The 18,757-nt window shown below is 50.1% G+C and overlaps 1 protein-coding gene across 6 annotated transcripts in view; it reads right to left on the bottom strand.

Annotated features, from left to right (window-relative positions):
* The window catches only part of GJC2 (gap junction protein gamma 2), a 40,532-nt gene that overhangs the window by 7,383 nt on the left and 14,392 nt on the right, over window positions 1-18,757 (bottom strand). The window contains exon 1 of one of the 6 annotated variants that reach the window (XM_074573903.1): window positions 9,000-9,076. The exons of 4 other annotated variants lie outside the window; for them this stretch is intronic. The gene's annotated coding sequence lies outside the window, so the exon portion shown is untranslated. Of the gene's footprint in view, window positions 1-3,086; window positions 3,392-8,999; window positions 9,077-18,757 lie in introns of those variants that run through there. One more of the 6 variants, XM_074573900.1, reaches the window with a different exon arrangement.

Here is an 18,757-nt window from a genome sequence, read left to right as displayed (position 1 = left end):
TCATGGAGTTTACCCACCTTGTTTGCATGCAGACACCAGATGGCTGTCAGTAAATTAGGTATCCGTGAACTCGATCCCACCCATGAACTGATGCCTACCACTGCGCCCAGAAGAAAAGAGTGGATGTGTTGGTGGCAGATATAGGAGCACATGAGCGTGGACACAAGTGAGTGAGCGCGGAGTAGCACATGGCAGCGGTGTGTTATGGCTTGGCAGTAGCTGCCCTGATGCAGGCTGCTCCCCTGCCGTCCTCCATGATCACGCAGAGGACGAGAAAGAAGCCGTTGTCCATATGTTGCAAGAGTATGGACACCAAACCTACTCCTCCATGCTGGCTGAGCATGGCTGGGTAAATATCCAGGGGGTAAAACGATGCCGTGAGACATGATCCTGGTCCTAACGTGGTTTTGCACCACTTTTCCCTGGAGACACAAAATTATGCCCTAGGGTTTCTGTGGCACAAACCGGGCTTTGAGCCCATTGCCCGTGCCAGGCGCAGGGTGGGAGAGACACCAGCATCAGCCATGGGCACAGCCCCACACGGGAGCAAGAAGGGAAATGTGCCTTGCTCCACGTCAAGCCTTTCTGGAATGTGATTTTGCTCACGCTGCTTCTCAGGACAGGAGCCAAACAGCACTGGTTCGCTCAGCCCTCGCCTTCGCGCCACCCCGAGAGGCAGCAGCGCCGTCCGAGGCTCGAGAAGCATCGGAATTCTTCCTCTGTCGACGGCTCTCGAGAGCTGGCAGATGGAATTTTCTAACCCTGCTATTTCTAGATCAAACAAATCCTCTGTGAACCCAAACTCCCAAGTCTTCACACGCCAGACCAGGACCGCAGGAGCACTCTGCAGATGGTGTTATTCTTGTCCTGTAGCTGGAGAAACTGAGGCAGGGAGCAGAGAAACAGCTCACTCCAGGCTGGGTAATAAGCCAGAAGAAGAAGTGGGGAAGGTCTCCTTTCTTTCCTCAACTTACTTGGGGAAGCACGACAGCCCTGAAAGCTGCTGGGACCAGAATCCCCATCTCCTGCCCCAGAAGTGACACCTGGGACCCAATGGTCAGTACAGAAGTGCTGCTGCAGATACAATTCAGCCATTGCAGAAGAATGTGGGAAGCGATCCCCACAAATCTTATTCTTTATTTATTGAGGAAATTGGGTTTATTCAGGGGTGAGATGAGAAAGCATCCCCTTTGAGTGCCTTTTTTGCTTCTTGACAGTGGATACACTCTAAAGTGTCTTTAACCCTTCCTCTGACTTGTGTCCCCACTCAGATATGGGCAAAATGGGGCATTGAATGATTTGCAGGATTAATCCAGGCACTGGGCCAAGCTCCAGCTGACAGGGGACTGGGAAGGGAAGACCCTGCTGGGTGCAGCAATGTCCTGCTGTGGGACACGGTGCATCTGTCTGTGGAGCATCCGGGTCCGGCCGAGGCAGGGCTGGGGCTTAGCTGGAGCACACATTGGCCCCAGCTTGGTTGGCCCCATGCGGGCATTCAGCCACCTCCTGGCTCCCATCCACATCCCCGATTAGCTGCAAGCCCCACATTGTTCTAAAACACGGGCTGTAGAGCAGTTCATTTATAATTGCAGTGCTCACCTAAAGGGTTTACGAGGTCTACACCGGGGATAATTTACCATTTTGCAAGTGTTACTCAAGGACACAGTTCCCAAAGCTTGGACTTAGCTCCCAACAGCAGTTTTGCTGGGGCGGGGAGGGTCTAACCAAGGTAACGACGGCTTTTGGAGTAAATGTTCAAGTTTTGATCCTATATTAGTCAGGGTTGTTAGCAAAGCACCCAGTGCCTCATCTGGGAGACACATTTTGGAAAGGAGCACCCGATAGCGTTGGCCCAAAACACTGACAAACCTCCTGAGTCAGGGAAAGGGAAAGAAATTGCAAAATAACCAAAGTGGAAGATTGTTGCTTTGAGACAGCCACCTCTGGTTACCAGCCACCAGCCCGAGCTGTTGGTCCTGCCGTTGGCACTACGGCTCAGCCCTCCGTGACCATCTGGGTCTGCAGGAACATCTGCAGGAAACAGCCTCAAGCGGTCTCTGCGCCCCTGGGACCCCGCTGTTGCCTTTGCGGATGATCACACCTTGACGTTAGACTCTTGTGTGTCCACCCACTCTTCTGGCACCATTTTTGAAAGCAGAAGATGAAGGAAATGAGTTAAAAAACCCTCCTACAATCAGTTCAGTTAAAATTCCAGTGTTTTTTGCGACTCATTGGCTAGAAAGACTATACTATGAGATTTCAATGCCTTTAATTGCTGGGGGGGGGGTGTTAGTACACCACTGTATTTTGGAATCAATTACAAGGCAACAAGCTTCCAAGGAAGGATTTGTTCACAACACTTTTGCTGATGAATAGGATGGCACTAGGAAAAGACTATGTCGCGTCTCCTCACAACGCCAACTATCAAAACAGAACAAGTGCATTTTTGCACCTTTTGTGTGCTTCAGATCGAATTCCTCCACGCAACAGAAAAGTTACACAGTCCAACTCCCTGGGGAAAAGTCCCAAGTCCCTCCCTGGGGAAAGAAACACCTGTATGCGTCTACAGCAGGTAGATGGATTTGATTAGGTGGTTCAGGTAGCTAAATTAGCTGCCAGAGCGATCGCATGAGAGGTCACACCATCCCTCTGGCTTTGAAATCCATTCATTCACAGTCACCTATCTTCACACGTCGCCTCCAGACTAGCTGACATGCAGTGTATGAAGCGCAAGCGGGGTACAAGTTTCACTTCGAAACAGCCATACAGGCAGAGCTGAACCGCTCGACCCGACAGCAGCACTTAAAATCATGAAAATCGTGCGTAGCCAGGTACAGGAATGAGCTGTTGGCTCCATGTTCTCTTCACTACTTCACTACTCACTTCACCTCTGCGTAATCTCAAGCACAACTGTTGGAACTGGGAAAACTTTAAAACCTGAGTCTAAAAGGAGCAGAAGAGGGAAAAAGCTAAATAGAAAAAAAAAAAAATATCTGTGCTAGCTGGATGTCCTTCCTTTCCGCACAGTTGCCACAGCGTTGCTTAAACTGCAGGGAAAACAATGGGGAAGAAAAAAATCTACTCACAGAGACATGGTGCTTCTCGCGGTGGCTTTCCCTCCTCCGCCGACATTCCTGTGCTGCCGGCCCTCCGCCTTGCCTTAGATAAACTCCCGCCGCCTCGGTCCGGCCATACCCCGGCCGTTGGAAACTGGAGCTCGAGGGAAGTATTTAATGTGCTATCAAACCCCGCCTCTGCCGGGCACCCACCGCCGGAGGTCCTGCCCGAGCTGCCTGCACCCCTACGGCCGATCCCACCGCCGCTCGTGGCTCCTCTCTCCCTCGCCAAGCCTTGGGAGAAGGAGGGAAGGTGCTATATATATACATATATATACCGGGGAAGAAAGGGGCATTGGTTTTAAATCCAAACAAGCCGCCGGGTCTGGTTTTAGGAAAGCTGCCTGGAATTTTGCTGTCGAGCTCTTGAGCCGGTTGGAAGTAAATTAATAGCATCAGCTAGTGGCACTGGTAACAGATTTGTAAGACAGAGAGCATGACTAATAGGGAACATGTGGAAAACACATTTTGGCAAAACTTCCTTGGTTGCTGGGGGGGAAAAAAATAGCAAGAAAAAGAGGCAAGGCTCACTAGTGAGAAAAACCGCTCTGCAGCTCCTGCTTTGCTGCACCCCCAGGAGAGGCTTTGCCTGAGAGAGGTGGTGCACCTCTGTCCGAGCTGTCGGATGGGAGCAGGGAGCAAATGAAGGATGGGGAAGGGGTTTTGAGCCCACACAGAGACGTTTTGGCTTCTCTGCAGAAACGAGAAGTACGGGAATGTACATGAAGCCTAAGGCAAGTGGAGAAGAAAACCTCCATCCTGATGGTCCAAGGATCCCTTCTCATCTTTGCTCTGTCTCTGGGAAGCTTTGGCATTGCCAGCCCAGCGGGATCAGGGCTCCAGGTAGCTGCTGAGATGGAAATGGAGAGTCAAGGCAGAAGGTCTCCCCAAGGGCCAGCAAGGAGGAGAAGGAAGCAATAACATCAGCCAACAAGTTAGGGAATGATCAGACCCAGCCTTTGAGGGGAAAAAGCATGGGAAGATGTACATTTTGATCAAGGGAGATATTTGAAACCATGTGGTTTATCAGGAACTTTCATCCCTGGTCCTGACAAACCAACATATTCACTCTGCCATCAGACCTCTGGTTTCCCAAAGAGCCCAAAGGAGGAGCAATTCCTGCTCGCTGGAGCATCTCGTGCTGATGCTCTTGCAAGCAGCAGCACTTCCTGCACTGCTCCACGCTGGCTAATGCTTTGGCTGTCCTGCTGGAAGCTGCTCTGTGGAAAGCCCAGGAGTGTGTGAGGCCCTGCTGACACCAGAGCTCGGCTGCGTGACACAACCCCATTGCAGCTAACGGGGTCTCCAGGGAGGGGCTAGCATTTCTGGGCATGTTGTAGTAACTTTCCTGAAGGTTTTAAGTTATAAACTAATTACTTATACACAGTGATAAGTTAATTTGCTGTTCACAAGTAGCTGCCTATGACAGGCAGGTGGAAAAAGCCTTATAATCAGCTGTTAGGTGTAGGGATGGACATACCCTTCAGGGAATATGCCACACTAGGGAAACCAGAGTTTGGGAGGTATTTTGGGGGGAATAAGCTTCTGAAAAAGTTAAATTGTCACAACTCTGGCTGCCTGCTTCAATTTAAGCACACAGCACTCCAACAAAGCTTGCACTCTCAAAGGACATGGGGAGACAGGGAGCTGGTTTCAGAGGAGAGCACCAGGGCTGGAGATCTCCTCCACCAATGCTCTGACCTCCCTGGAGATCTCCCATCAGGACCCCTCTGAGGGGCAGAAAACATGCAGTGAGCCAAGGCCACATTACCCCTGCGTGTTCTCAGGGCTGGGTTTGGCCTCCAGCACGCTGGGGCAGTGATCTCCTTGCCCTCATGGTCCTTCAAGCCTGGAGACAGTGCGGTGGGTCACCTCGTGGTCACCTCCACAGGGGCCACAGCATGGTCCTTGGGTGCATCCCCACCAAGAGGGGACCCCATAGCTTCCAGCACATCACACCATCTACTTCTAAAAGACAAGTCCTATGAGATCCATCAGACCTGAGGGATGGCCACCAAGATCTCATTCCCACAAAGATCTGTAGCGAAACTTCCACCCGTTCCAGCTGGTGCAGGATGGAGAGGAGTATTATTAGTTATTTAAAAATAACTAGCTGAGAACAACTTCCAGGCTCTGCAGGACTGCAGGCATCAACTTAGAGATAAAAGGCAGCTCAGCACGGTCCCTGTCCCGTGGGTCATGCAGCCTTTCCAGGCCTTTTGCTTTCTAACCGTGCGTGTTATTTATACACACAGCAATCTCATCTGGTGGAAGTTTTCTCAGGGCATCTCTGCTTGAGGCAAGCTGAGCATCATCTGCTTCTGCTCCAGCCTCCGGCCCAGCAGGTCTGGCCATCGCACTGGCAGGGATCGTGTTGTTCCCATCACCAAACCATCATCCATGGGCTAAAGCATCACCTGGGGAAGGAGGCAGAGGGCTGGAGGCAGAGCCAGACCCGTGCATTTTCTCCTGCACTTTTTAGCTGGGTTTTCACTGTCTGAATAGGTTGTGTGAAAGCCAAAACCTCCTGTGCGCGGGTAATAACAGAATGGCAGGACTATGCACACAGTTATAAATAGTTTGTGCTTTCTTTCTCCCAAGGAAGGCCGTGGAGAGCAAACAGAGCTTTTCTAGCCATAAATGAATGTACAGGCTAATAAAGTTATAGGCACCTTTTCACTCCCGACCCACCCCTGCAGCATCCCATGCCCTGGATTTAATGCTTGGCACTGAGAAAAGGAAATAAAAGAGAGGGTGGAGACAGAGGGGGGATGGATGTAACGAAGCCTTGTGCGATTCTGGTTGCTGCTGGGAGTCACCTCGCCAAGTCACCTCTCCACCCAGGCACTGCTCCTCTTTCAGAGTACTGATCTATCTATATTTCTCTTAGATATCCTATTGAAATAAATAAGTGCTGTCACTAATGATACTGAGATCTGGTATAATGTCTCTCTGCTATGTCAGTGGTGAGTAGAAACCGTAATTATCCGCTCTGGCCACTAATCTACAAAGCTCTGTACCATATTGCAATGAAAGTTCATTTTCTTCTCTAATTTTCGCCTCTGGGATTTTCATTCGATCTGTTTTAAAACCAAATGAAACGAAGTAACACATCTTCGTTCAAATGATAAGCCCACTTTTTTTAAAAAAGACCTGGGAAGCAACATGACTGTGTCAAAAAACGTCACATAACTGAAATAAATTAAGAATGTCATTGCAAATTGTTGGATTTAAATTAGGAGACTGCAGAATTTAATGCCTGAGAAACAAAAACATTTGACTACCACAAATGAGGGCAAAGATTAAAGCATCAGTTTTAATTCGTACCTTTTCTTCTTTGGCTAACGTCACTAACCTTTTCGCTCTGACCTTTGGGGGTGGGATGCAGGACACATCTTCACCCTTGGTGGCTGTGGGTGCCATCCGCTTTGAAAGCGGTTTGTGATGGAAAGGGCGACAAAGGCACTGCCTAAAAGGAAATATTAGACTTGGAAAATATTCTACTTCTTTGGCATAACCTTCAAGTCCACTGCAGAACTGCTGAATTTTGTCATTAGTCTTACTATTCAGTAATTTGGTGGCAGTTCGAGAGAAAAAGGGATGTTGGGGGGTTACAGCTTTGCCAGTGAACAACAGAGTGATGGAAAGGCGCGCTGAGGTCTTACCTTTGCAAGCGAAGGCGGTGCTTTGAAATACTGCAGCTACACAGAAAAAGAGTCAGGTTTTAATTTAATTAGTGTCTCTGGTGTGGCCATTACTTGCAGCTCCGTGCCTTTAGCGGAGCACCACAGTTCTGGAAATGCTGTAAACAGATTTATTTTTTTCCCCTAGACGTTAAGATGTGCTTCAGGGCACAGCAACCTCCTTTTTCAACGCATCCTCCTTTCCTCCGGTCCCCCTCATTCTGCTGTTATCCTCGCTGTCTTCAGGCCAGCTGGTCCTCAAGCACACAGGTGTAGGGGCATTGATGGGTTTGGAAGAGGACTTGGGCTCATTTTGTACAAGTTTGGTTCAAGTCAGCATTGCAGCTTTGACATTTCTAATGGATCGTCCCCAGCCACATGCCTGGTTGATAGGACCAGGTAAACCAAGTGCTGCAGAAAGGTCCAAGCGTGTATCTCACTTCATCTTCATGAAGATGAAGAAGCCTTGAAGGCATCTTCAGGGCTGCCTTCCATTTCCTGATGGGAAAGAGGCCATCAGCACCCATCAGAGCTCGCTCTTCATGCCTGGAGTCTCCAGAGCCTTCAACAATCCAAGGACCCAAGTTTTGTCATTGTACCGATGACATGCCGGCTGGGATGGGGACTTCTGCTGGGACAGAGAGCCATGTCTCTTGTGTTAAGGTGCTTTGGGACAGGCCAGTCCCTTCCAGCAAGGGCAGAAGCAATGTCCTGGGATAGGACTTGGGTTTATGGGTGGAGGGACCATGCCTCTGTTGCCAGCCACAGAAAGAGCCCTTTTGCTCATGAAACAGTAACTGAACCAACACCCCTGTTTATGGATGGTGGTATCAAGGCCAGTTGTGGATGTCTCAGGGACCCGTTCAGGAGCTGTGATGCAGAGATGGGAGGGAGAAGGTGGGAATAGCCACAGCGCTGCTCAACTCAGCCACCCCTGGGCTCCCGTTCAGTCCCACCATGCTCCCTAGCTTAACCCAGAAAAAAAATCTCAGTTGTGCAAACGTCCCTCCTTCACCCAGAGCTTTGGGCATCCTCCAAGATTCAGGACTAATCAGGGCTTGCATCGCAAGAACTCTGCCAAAACCTCAACTCTCTTAAAAAAAAAAAAAATATTTACAGGCAGCAAAAAAAGCTGTGCCAGTGTTTGTTGCTAAAATTTGCTTCGTCACAAATCTCTGTACGGACTTTTCAGGACAGTGGTGATGACAACCCCAGCACAAATGTGCCATTTGAACAACACGGAGCCGAGGACTCTACGTATTCATCCTCCAGTTCATTTTTCTTCCGCATCCAGCTCTGCTTGTTGGATGAACCCAAGAAGTTTTTGATCTGGATCAGCACATTGCGCTTGGTCTCTGACTCTTGCAAGGACCAAACGGAGAAAATCGGGTCTCAGAAGTTTTTCCAAAGCCCATGGGGATTTTGGCTGTATAATGTAAGGATGTTTGAAAAGGAGGTGACGGCTGCTTTTTTTCATGCTCTCTGAAAATATAAACTCTGGCTCTGAATTGCCATGAAATTTGGATCACGGTCGTGCCTCAGTTAGCTCAGAAAACAGAATTTCTGTTAAGTTTGCATTGGTTTGTGATTGGCGCAAAAAGCCAATGCTGTTAGCAAAATGAACAATATTTCTGCTGAAAAACAGGGAAATGTTTCCTTTGGATATCACTGAGTGATGACTGCAGAAAGGTGAAACCACTTCACTTTGAAAATGACAAAAAAAAAAATCTGATACGGTTAAATAACAATAAGATTTAAATTCCACAGTACAAAAGCCCAGAGGAAGCACTTAAACCCTGGGCTGGAGAGCAGAAGCGATTTATTCCAGCCCTTCCCAGATGAAAATTTCACTGTGATGGACACATTCTTGAGATAAAATTCAGTGTTGACAGAAGCACATATTTTTTTTCCTGACGGGAACTTTTCTGCTGAAGTTTTCAAGGCTGGCAAGATAACACGGGCCAATGTACCAAAAGGTGGCAAGAAGGGACTCGCGGAGAGCCCCGGAGATGTGGCTCAGCAAAGCTATAAAGCATTTTTTCCCTGCGTCTGTTCCTGCTCCAAAGAAAGCATCTGCCTCAATAGTCAGAGGTCAGATCGAGCAATTATTCCCTTCTCTATTTGCTTCCCTTTCCTGAAGTAGCTGGAGAAGCAATGGGAATAAAAGGCCGTCTCCAACCGCACCCGTTGGGGGTCATACCTGGTGTTAGCGCTGCCCACGTCTCTCCTGCGAACCCATGGCGTTTCCCCGAGCTCTCATAACAGGAAGCAATAAACTTTCCAGCCGGTGTGTCCCAGCCCTGGCTGGGCTGCAGCACAACCCTGTGAAGCCAAGCCAGGCTGGACTTGCCGTCAACCTTCCTGAACTTGTACAAAAGAGTGAGGTGGGGGGGGCGGGGGGGGAACAATAAAAAATCAGAGGAAATCCATCCCCTGGCGAAAATGGCTGTTGCAAAAGTTCACGGCACATCGCCTCCTCCTGCCGTTGCTCCTCCATCTGCAGTTCACCGAGCAGCGGTGCATCGATAGAAGCAGGGGCAGTGCAAAAAGGTCAGGGTGCATGGGAAAGATGAGGGAACGCTGGAAAAAAAGACGAGCGGCCACATTTTTGGCTGCCCCAGAAAGGTGGTGGGTTTTGGTTTTTTTTCCCCTGACACCTGTGGACGGGCAGAGATGGCGTGTTAGGAGGGAGCTTGGAAGAGCCCCAGGAAAAGGGGACAGGAGCGGGGGCAGAGGTTGGAAGCTCAGCCACGGCTTCTGGGCTTGATTCAAGAGCTGCTGGGTGAGGTTCCTGGCTCGTGCCGGGCGGATGAGAAGAATGGTTTCCCTGCTTTTCAGCTGCGTGAAAACCGTGTGCGCAGTGTCAGTGGGGGGTGAGGGAAGAGGATGGGAGCAGCCAGCGACTCTGCATAGGGATGAACATCTTAGACACAGCTTGAGGGGAAAGACAGCGACGCCCCCCCCAAAGCGAAGGTGCGGCAGTTGTGTCCTCTGCACATCCACACAGGCACAGCAGGACATGCTCAAGACCTCCTCCAGCTTTCCTCACCAAACCCCTCTTGCAAATTCCTGCAAACACAGATAATTTTTGGTTTTCTTATGGAACGTTCTTTGCAACTGCACAGATCGGCTGCTGACTCTGAGAGTTTGACTCTATTTTTTTCAGCATTTCCAAAGAGAAAAATGATGGTGCCATCTCTGTCATCACACGCTTCATCTGTCAGACATGGGGAAGTGCAATGGGCACCGTAACAGGCAGGACAATCTCTACACCACCAATGCTGGTCTGACCAGGACATTGCTGTTCAACCAGCCCCATTAGATGTAGCAGCCCTCTGGACACCAGGATTTAAACCAGGTTCATATGGGTTGGAGCAACCCAAGGAGACTCTGCCACTGCCCTTGGCTCTGGCTGAAGGGCCCTTTTGCCCCTAGTAAAGGACAGTGTGACACACCACGAACCATGGCCCCATTTGCCAAAGGGGAGACTCAGGTCTATAGGTTCAAGCTTGATCCTGCCCAAACCACAAGTGCAATAGGGGAGAAGACTCTGGGTTGGGGATTTGGTGGAGGTTTCTTTCGCCCCTGACTGCAGGAGAAGCACAGCATGAGAACTGGGTACAAAGTTATCTTTGTTTCTTTACTACCCCAAAAATATCTGTAATTTGCCAACCAAAGTGCAGGTTAGAGGAACCGTGTCTCAACCTTAACAAGGACAGGAGCTTGCAGTGAGCAAGTGCCCCACAAATCGATGCAGGAACAGGACCCATAGGCTCCAGCCCAGCTATGTGAACCAGGTCCAAGCTCTACCCACCTTCACATGGCGGTCCCTCATCCAGCCTTGGACATACATCATGATCATTGAGCAAGTGCCCTGTCCTGCGCTGTCCTCCGGGCAGAACTCATGCCGTACTGCTTTAAACAACTGTGTGGTTAAAGACCATGTGTGGGTGATTTGGAAGAGCTGCTATGCTCGTGAGTGGATTTAAGGTCCTTTTGCTTTGGTGTGGCATCTTCTCAGGGTGCTGAGTCCCATTCTGTGCTCTGCTCTACCAAGAACTTAAGGGTGGTCTCCTAAACCTGTCATCCAGCACCTCAGCAGGTGGCCTGGTTGCAGCCGCTGAGGTGAAGCTCAAGGAGCAGGACTAGTAAAATGAGCCAAAATCCTGTCATCTGAACCAGGACATGTGCAACTAAGACACCAAACCTCTCTGAACATCTCAACGCTCCTCACTGGAGCATCTATTGCTCAATCTCCTGGCTTTGGAGGAGGACTTGCCAGGACAGATGGAGCTGTAACAGTGAGGGCACTCCGTGACCCAAGTGTTGTGCAAATAGGGAAAAGGGATGGGGACGGCAGCCAAACCCTTCCCTCTGCAGTATAAACCCGTCCCTGCTCCCTCCCCAAATAAACTCTGTGCTGCAGACCTGCAGACACTCTTCATCACCGAAATGTTCTCCTGAGCTCAGCTCTGGCTACCCAGACATCAGACCGCTCCTCACAGTAAAAATAAAATCCAACATCAACTAAATAAGGATATCGAAGACAAGAAAGCAAACACCAAAATGAAAATGCCAGACACTTGGATATGACTTTATGGCCCATTTTTCTATTACCAATAAGATCTAAACATAGTTAAAAGGGAAGAGAGAGAGAGACTTGAACGTGATTAATGAGGAAACAAACGGGTTGGACATGCTTTTGCCAACTGTTCTTAGATAACAGACAAAACAGAAAATAAAGAAAAAAGGAAACGTTATTACTACAAGTGCTTTCCTATCCTTCTGGCAGGGTTCCCAGCATGACCAGGGCAGGTTTCTACTCTGCTCACCCAGATTTATTGTTACACCAGTATCACCAGTAAATATTTAAATAACTACTTGGGTAATTACACACAGAGACAATTATATGGTCATGTTTACATGCAGAAAAGAGGAGTGCCTGGTGCCAGGCGAGCAGTACAGTACCTTCCCCGGGAGCTCTGGGGACAGAAGCATCAGCGAAGGCTGGCCGATCTGATCCGAAGGCAAGCGCAGGGTGGAAAAGGGATGGGAGCCTTCCTGGACGTGTTTACATAGGTGGGCCACCACCCGCTGACGCCGCAGAGGTCAGCAGCTCATGCCTCACATCTGGACGCCACTGGATCCCCCGTGCCAAGAAGGGAGACCACGTGTCTTTTCATCCCCAAAGCTTGTAGGACTGAAGTGGTGTTGAATCAACCCTTCTTCCCTTCCAGAGGTAGAAAGTGGGATGGAGAAGGTGCCCTCATGCTGGCATCCATGTGGGAATGGAGCCAGTCCCATCTTGCCCTGGGCCATGCTGATGCTTGAAGCAAAGGCTGACTCTGAGATCTGCAGTGCTAGAGGTCCAAGCCCTTGGGCATCCAGTGGGGTGCTGGCAGCACCTTCTCCACCTCCACTACACTGGGCATGAGCACACACCTGCTTGTCTGCCGTGCCCACCATCCAGCTATCCAAACCCTACATTAGCACCACCAAACCCTACACCAGCACCACCAAACCTTACAACAGACCACCAAACCCTACACAACCTCCACCAAACCCTACACCAGCATGACCAAACCCTACACCACCACCACCAAACCCTACACCACCACCACTAAACTGTACACCACCTCCATCAAACCCTACACAACCTCCACCAAACCCTACACAACCTCCACCAAACCCTACACCACCACCACCAAACCCTACACCACCACCACTAAACTGTACACCACCTCCATCAAACCCTACACAACCTCCACCAAACCCTACATCAGCACGACCAAACCCTACACCACCACCACTAAACTGTACACCACCTCCATCAAACCCTACACAACCTCCACCAAACCCTACATCAGCACGACCAAACCCTACACCACCACCACCAAACACTGTCAACAACAAACCATACACCACGTCCACCAAACCCTACAACATGCCCCTAGATTGGGACCATGGGCTTGGGGTTTTGCTATGGTCTCATCATGCCCCATGCACAGGGCTAAGTCAGACAACCCCCCCGCAACCTTACTGCCTGCTCTTGTCCTACCAAAAGTTGAACCGAGCTGGTCCCTGCTACCCATCTGCCTTCACCCCACGTGGTGCCGGGTGGGAAGGAACCACAAGAGCTGGGCTGCAGCCAGGTGCAGAGGACTATCATGGGATGGCACCTTCCTTGCTGCAGCATCACCCTCGCAGGCCCAGGACCTGCTGCATGACCCCTGCTATAGGAGAGCATAATCTCTTACGGTCTCAGTCCTTAATGAACACAGGGCTCTGTGCAGGTCGTTGGTCCCGAGGTGGACAGCCACGCTCGCTGCCCCTCAGGAAGCCAGAAGCTGGTTGTGCTTCAATGTGAGCACACTTCAACGTGTGCACGCTGCTTTGCAACAGGTTGCGCTGGGGAGTGAGCAGCAATAAAAAGCTGGAAAGAAGAAAGGGTAATATTGAATCCAGCTGTGAAAACAAAGATTTAAACTCTCTGAGTCTACAACCTCTCTTGGCCAATGCACGGGAAAAAATGTGCCAACATTAATTCCTCTCCCCACATCCATCCAACAGACATTTTTTCATGAATGAGCGTGTTGAGGCGGAAGGGGAAGGAAGGGAGATGCAGGAGGAGGAGGTGGACAGCCCTACCACGCCTTTTACACAGGGGAATCTCTGCAGCTCATGCAGAGGCAGGGCCGTGGGGCTGAGCCAACTGTGCACCAGTGCTTGGGGCTGATCCACAGCCTGAGACAAGCGGGCAGCTAGGTGAGGTTTTTCTGTCTTTTCTTATACAACAGGCTGGTCCTGAAGGTAAAGATCTTCCCGAGAGAGCGCCAGGCACATGGGTGAAGGTTTTGCTAGAGACGTGAGCGGCTCAGGTGCAAGCTACCCTGCTCACACCAAATCCTCCACCACCCACTGGGATGCACTGGGCTCCTGCTGCCAGAGCAGGTACCCCTGGCATCCTTAGGGCTTGCGTAGAGGTCAGACACCCCCATACCAGGTACTTGGCTGGTTCCCAAGCAGAGATGCGTGAAGCTCCACTGTGAGGCTGGGGATGGGACACAGAGGATGCTACCCTCACAGTTTAACCCGCAATAATTTTGAAGTCCCCACCATGAAATGCAACAAGTCCCTCCCTAGTCTCCTAGTTTTGTGCTTACATTTCTTTTCTTCCATGTTCTCTGCCAGCCCAGAGGCCAGTTCAGCCTCCTCTGCTAATTGGAACATTGCTAAAGAGGTAAACAGCATGGAAAATGCTGCGGAAAGAGGGTGCAAAAGAAAAGATCCTCCTTCACTTTGCAATAAATAGCCCTTAGAAATGCCAAGTCAGAGTCTCTGACCTACAGGCAGCTATTGGAACCCATCTAAGTTTGCTGCTGGTCAATTGAGGTCCATTCTCTTTGCTGCGTCTCTGGTGGTGGTCACTGGCTGGGCACGCAGCCCACCACATTTCAGTATTCCAGGAAACCCCCTGGAAATTTTCTGGAGCAAACAGATGCGATCAGTGACCTGGCCATTACCAGAAGCTGGAAAAGAAGATGAAGTTGTGGGAGGCTCTTCTTGAAAATTCACTCTTTCCATCTCTGGTTCTTTCCCTCCCTTCCTCTCCAAGGCATCCTCCCTTTAGCCTCCAGACAGAAATAAATAAGAAACTGCAACACCATCTGTGTTTCTGAGAAAGATTAAGAAGCAACAACTTAAGGGAGGTGAACCAAAACCCCAAATTATTTTCTGTGGCATTGCTATAAGACAGGTCGGTCTGTATGCAGATGGACAAGGTAGAGCCCTGTGGGCCATGTGTGCAACCATGGAGCTGGAGCCAGAGGAGCAGCGTCCCACAGCCAACTGGTGGTACCTCACTGAGCCATGATGAACGCGGAGCCTGTGAGCTTCCTTGCATCATTTGAAAGCAGAGCTTCATCCATTGTTGTCTTTTCCCCTGGCTGCTTTTTGGGTCCCTACTGGCCCCAAAGCCTGGGAGCCTTCACCTCAACCCTCTGGAGCCTACATCAATGCTGCCTGGCCAACTCTCTGCTCTCTCTAGGGTGAATCCATGCAGAAATGGGCAGGGCACCCATATTTCCACCTCTCCCAAAGGCAACAGCACAAGGAAGATATGTTTTGGCCTTCTCTCAAGCAGTAACAGTCCTGCAAACCATGAGCCCTGATCACTAGCACCAGACACAGCCCTGTGATGGAGGGTGGCCAAGACATGACGAGGGAATGGACTTCCCTGGTGGGAGATAATATCCAAACCAAGCCCAGGAGGTCCCACAGGGGGTCTCTCCCATGGCACTGCCATGCTGTCCCATGTGGGACTGGACCTCCAACCAGCAACGTTATCGCCTCCTGCTTCCGTGTGTCTCTTCTGCCTTCACCCTTGACAAAATGACATTGCATCGCCCTGCTGTGATCCCAAGCTCCCCTTTGTGTCCACCCCCACTGGTTTTATCTATGCTGCTGGCTCCAAAAATGAGCAGGTCTTCTCCTGGCACACCTAGTGTCACATCTCACCACCTTCAGGACTGCAGATCCAGACCCCAGACAGCTCTTGCTCTGCTGCGGTCCATTCAAAGATCCTCACTCCATCCCTGTTTTAAAAATTCAGCTGACCAAGTGGGTTTTCTCCTTTGGCCGGGGCCCTTCTTTTCTGCTCTTGATTTAATTGTCCAGTTGTAATAGCCAAGAATTTCCAAGACCTGGCGGAAAAATTAAAGAATGAGTGCAGGAGCAAAATCACCCCTGCCTTGGAGAACGGCGCTTTTATTTCCTGTCAGCCATCCTCTTTCAGGCACTGAGAGCCTTTCCAACCACTAAATCACCCCGTTGGACTCATAACAGGGGCAGCTGAACTACACCTAGTTCCACCTATTGAAATGACGGCAATGGTCTCCATCCCACAGGAACTGACCCCTTTACTGTCGCCGATGCCGGTGGAAGTGCTGATGACATATGAACGTTAGCGGCCGTTATTAATTTCCAGTGGTGTTTGCTGAAGTTGGAGCCAATGCAGAGCCAGGGCGGAGGGGAGTGAGCTCAAGGGACTGGAGGTGGGATGTGGGGATGCTCAACCCAACGGAGAAGCCAAGGGCTGCGTGGAGGGGGAATTACGGCTTTGCTTAAGAGTTAGCTCCACCAGACTAAGCAAGGTGTAGGCTGGTTAGACAGGATGCTCCGCTTGTAGGATATCCATCCCAGTCATCACACTGAAGTCCTGCATTCAAAAACACATGACGTGATCTGTGGGCTTCATAGGACCAAGAAATGGGGTCATCACAGAGCAGTGCACGTGGCCTCCTCTTGGAGCTCTCAGCAAAGTCTACCCAGCAGAGAAGTCCATGCACATACTCAGCCCACCACCTTCCCCATCCTGGCCAGCCCCGAGGAGAAGTCATCGCTCCCTCACCAGCCCAGTCCCTGCCCAGACTTCTGGCCAGCCCCTGCTTATAGCATTTTGAGTGCTTTTAGCTGCAATTTGAGGAATGACCAATTTTTCATGCCTGTCCATGCACCAGCCCCATTAACGCCACAGAAGAGAAGGGGAACGGGGAGAAGTTCGGCCTCTCCACGGTGCAATGGAAGGGGCTGGGTGAAACGTGCATCCCTGGGCAGGTCTGTTTTTAAAAAGCAATTACTGGCAGGGAAGACGGCAATTCCTGCATTCCTCGGTGAAGGAATCCGGATGATGTCACCTCCTGCCCGTTGGCAGGAGCATTCCTGCCCGCCACGGGCAGCCCCTGCCTGTGCTACAAATATTTATTTTGGCTTGTTTTTTGGAAGCTTCCCATTACAAGGAATAACAGCAGGATGGACTCTCCTACTGTAAGCCTCGTCTCTTAGCCACAGCCACATTAGCACGGGCCACAGGTTAATAGAGGTTCACACATGCCAGCCAAAATTTTACTGCAAGTCGAAGAAGTGGGGGATTTTGTTGTTTGTTTTAATGTTTTTTTTTTAAATCTGCCATGCAGTGCAGTCTGAGAGATATCAGAAATCTCTTAAAATAGAAGGCTGCCTGCTCCAGCAAGCCCATTTCAACCAAATTTTCTGAATTTTCTAGTTCGTGTATTTCTATTGGAGGCATGTAGATGTTCTATTGGAGGCATAATGTTGTGGCTTTCTTTCCCTCGCTTTCTAGTAGGATACATCTGGTAGGATTCGTCTAGTAGGATGCCTAAAGCAAGTCAGGATTTTTCCTAACCAACTGGCCAGGAATAAAATGCCCTTTTGCCTGGAAGGGGGGTCCCAGTAGATGTTTCTAGGGAAAGAGTTGCAAGGATATTGGGCAATTGCGGGGTGGTGTGGAGGCAGGACCATGTGAAGCGTGGTGGCTTCTCCTCAAAAGGAAAAGATCCCTCATTGTGTCCTCCAAGACTGTTTTTAAGGCACTTCAGTGGGATTTAGTTGCCTAAACCTGGGTGCTCAATCCTCCTTGTCCTTGGAGCTGAGCTCAATGTCCACCTGGCCTCCGAGGGCTGGTCTGGGACACGACTCAGTTTCTAGCTCTTCTCTCTGCTGCTCTAAATTACACTACTACATGCTCTCAGGAACCAGGACACCAGAAGCACACCCCCATCCAAGATGTGATATCCTTCTGCAACTCTTTCCTGCTAGTTTACATTTTTAAATACCCTTAAAAATGCCCAACCCACGCAACGGTGCTGCTTGCACCCCACTGTTCACCCACTTCTTAGCACCCGTGATGCTGGAGGAGGAAAAGTGGACACAACCAGAGGGGTCAGGACCTGATCATAAAGTAGGTATCTTACAGCAGATGGATGAATTGCGTCCTTATGCTCCATGATGACCCATTGCTGGCACCTGAAGAAGTTTCGTGCTCTCAGACCTCAACTGGAGGTCTGGCAGGAGAACAGTCCTGCCCTTCAGTGGAAAATGTTAGAAGAGCAGGAGAGTGTGTTTTGTGAGATGCTTGTGAGGTTAGATTACTCCAAATCCCACAGATGTTGATGGGATCTCACTAAAGTCCCTGGTTTTATTAGAACATGAGCTGTGCCAACCGAGATCCTAGCAAAGGCACAAAGAGAGGAGTGATGGCAATGGAAATGAGCTGCATTTTTAACACCAGGATAAGGTATTGCCCCTGTATTTGAGTGCATTGATGAGTTGGTTTGGGTTGTAAAAAAAGCACGTTTCAGCAATCGCTTTTGGAGATTTCCCAAGCTGGTGCCCCTTGCATCTGCTGATCATATTGTCCTGCCAGGCCAGGGAGGCTGTGAGCAGAGACTGGAACCCCAGGCATCATGATCTGTCTCTCTCGGTGCCAGATACAGCCTTCATTGGCATAACGGCTAAATCTGGGCTGATCCCCACCACACTGACGCGTGAAATCGTCTCTCCTTCCCCATGGGGACTGCAAGCTGCTGAGCTGGGCAGCAACTAGGCATTTGTGTACAGCTGCTGGGCAGCCTGAGCCCTACATCATAAAATCATAGAATGGTTTGCATTGGAAGGGACCTTAAAGACCACCCAGTTCCACCCCCCCTGCCATGGGCAGGGACACCTCCCACCAGCCCAGGTTGCTCCAAGCCCCATCCAACCTGGCCTTGAACCCATCCAGGGATGGGGCAGCCACAGCTTCCCTGGGCAACCTGGGCCAGGGGCTCACCCCCCTCACAGCAAAGAATTTCTTCCTCATATCCCATCTAAATCTCGCCTCTTACAGTTTGAAGCCATTACCCCTCGTTGTATCGCTACATGCCCTTGTAAAAATCAACCTTTCTTCAATTAGTGCAGGACTTTCATCAGCGCTCTTCTTGTTTTTAAGCTCCGGCGATAAGAGGTTTCAGTGAATATTTCAAACGGTACATAAACTCCAGCCTGCCAACATAAACACTGTCAAAAAACACTCCCATAAATCATGCAACACAGTTCACCCTTACTAGAACTATTAAAATTTTCTGGAGTGGCTAAAAAAGTGCCGTGGGCTGCCAGGAG

The sequence above is a fragment of the Larus michahellis genome, chromosome 2, assembly GCF_964199755.1.
Source record: "Larus michahellis chromosome 2, bLarMic1.1, whole genome shotgun sequence".
Classification (NCBI taxonomy): domain Eukaryota; kingdom Metazoa; phylum Chordata; class Aves; order Charadriiformes; family Laridae; genus Larus; species Larus michahellis.
Note: the sequence above shows the minus strand (reverse complement) of the source record. Positions and strands in the feature narration are given on the sequence as shown.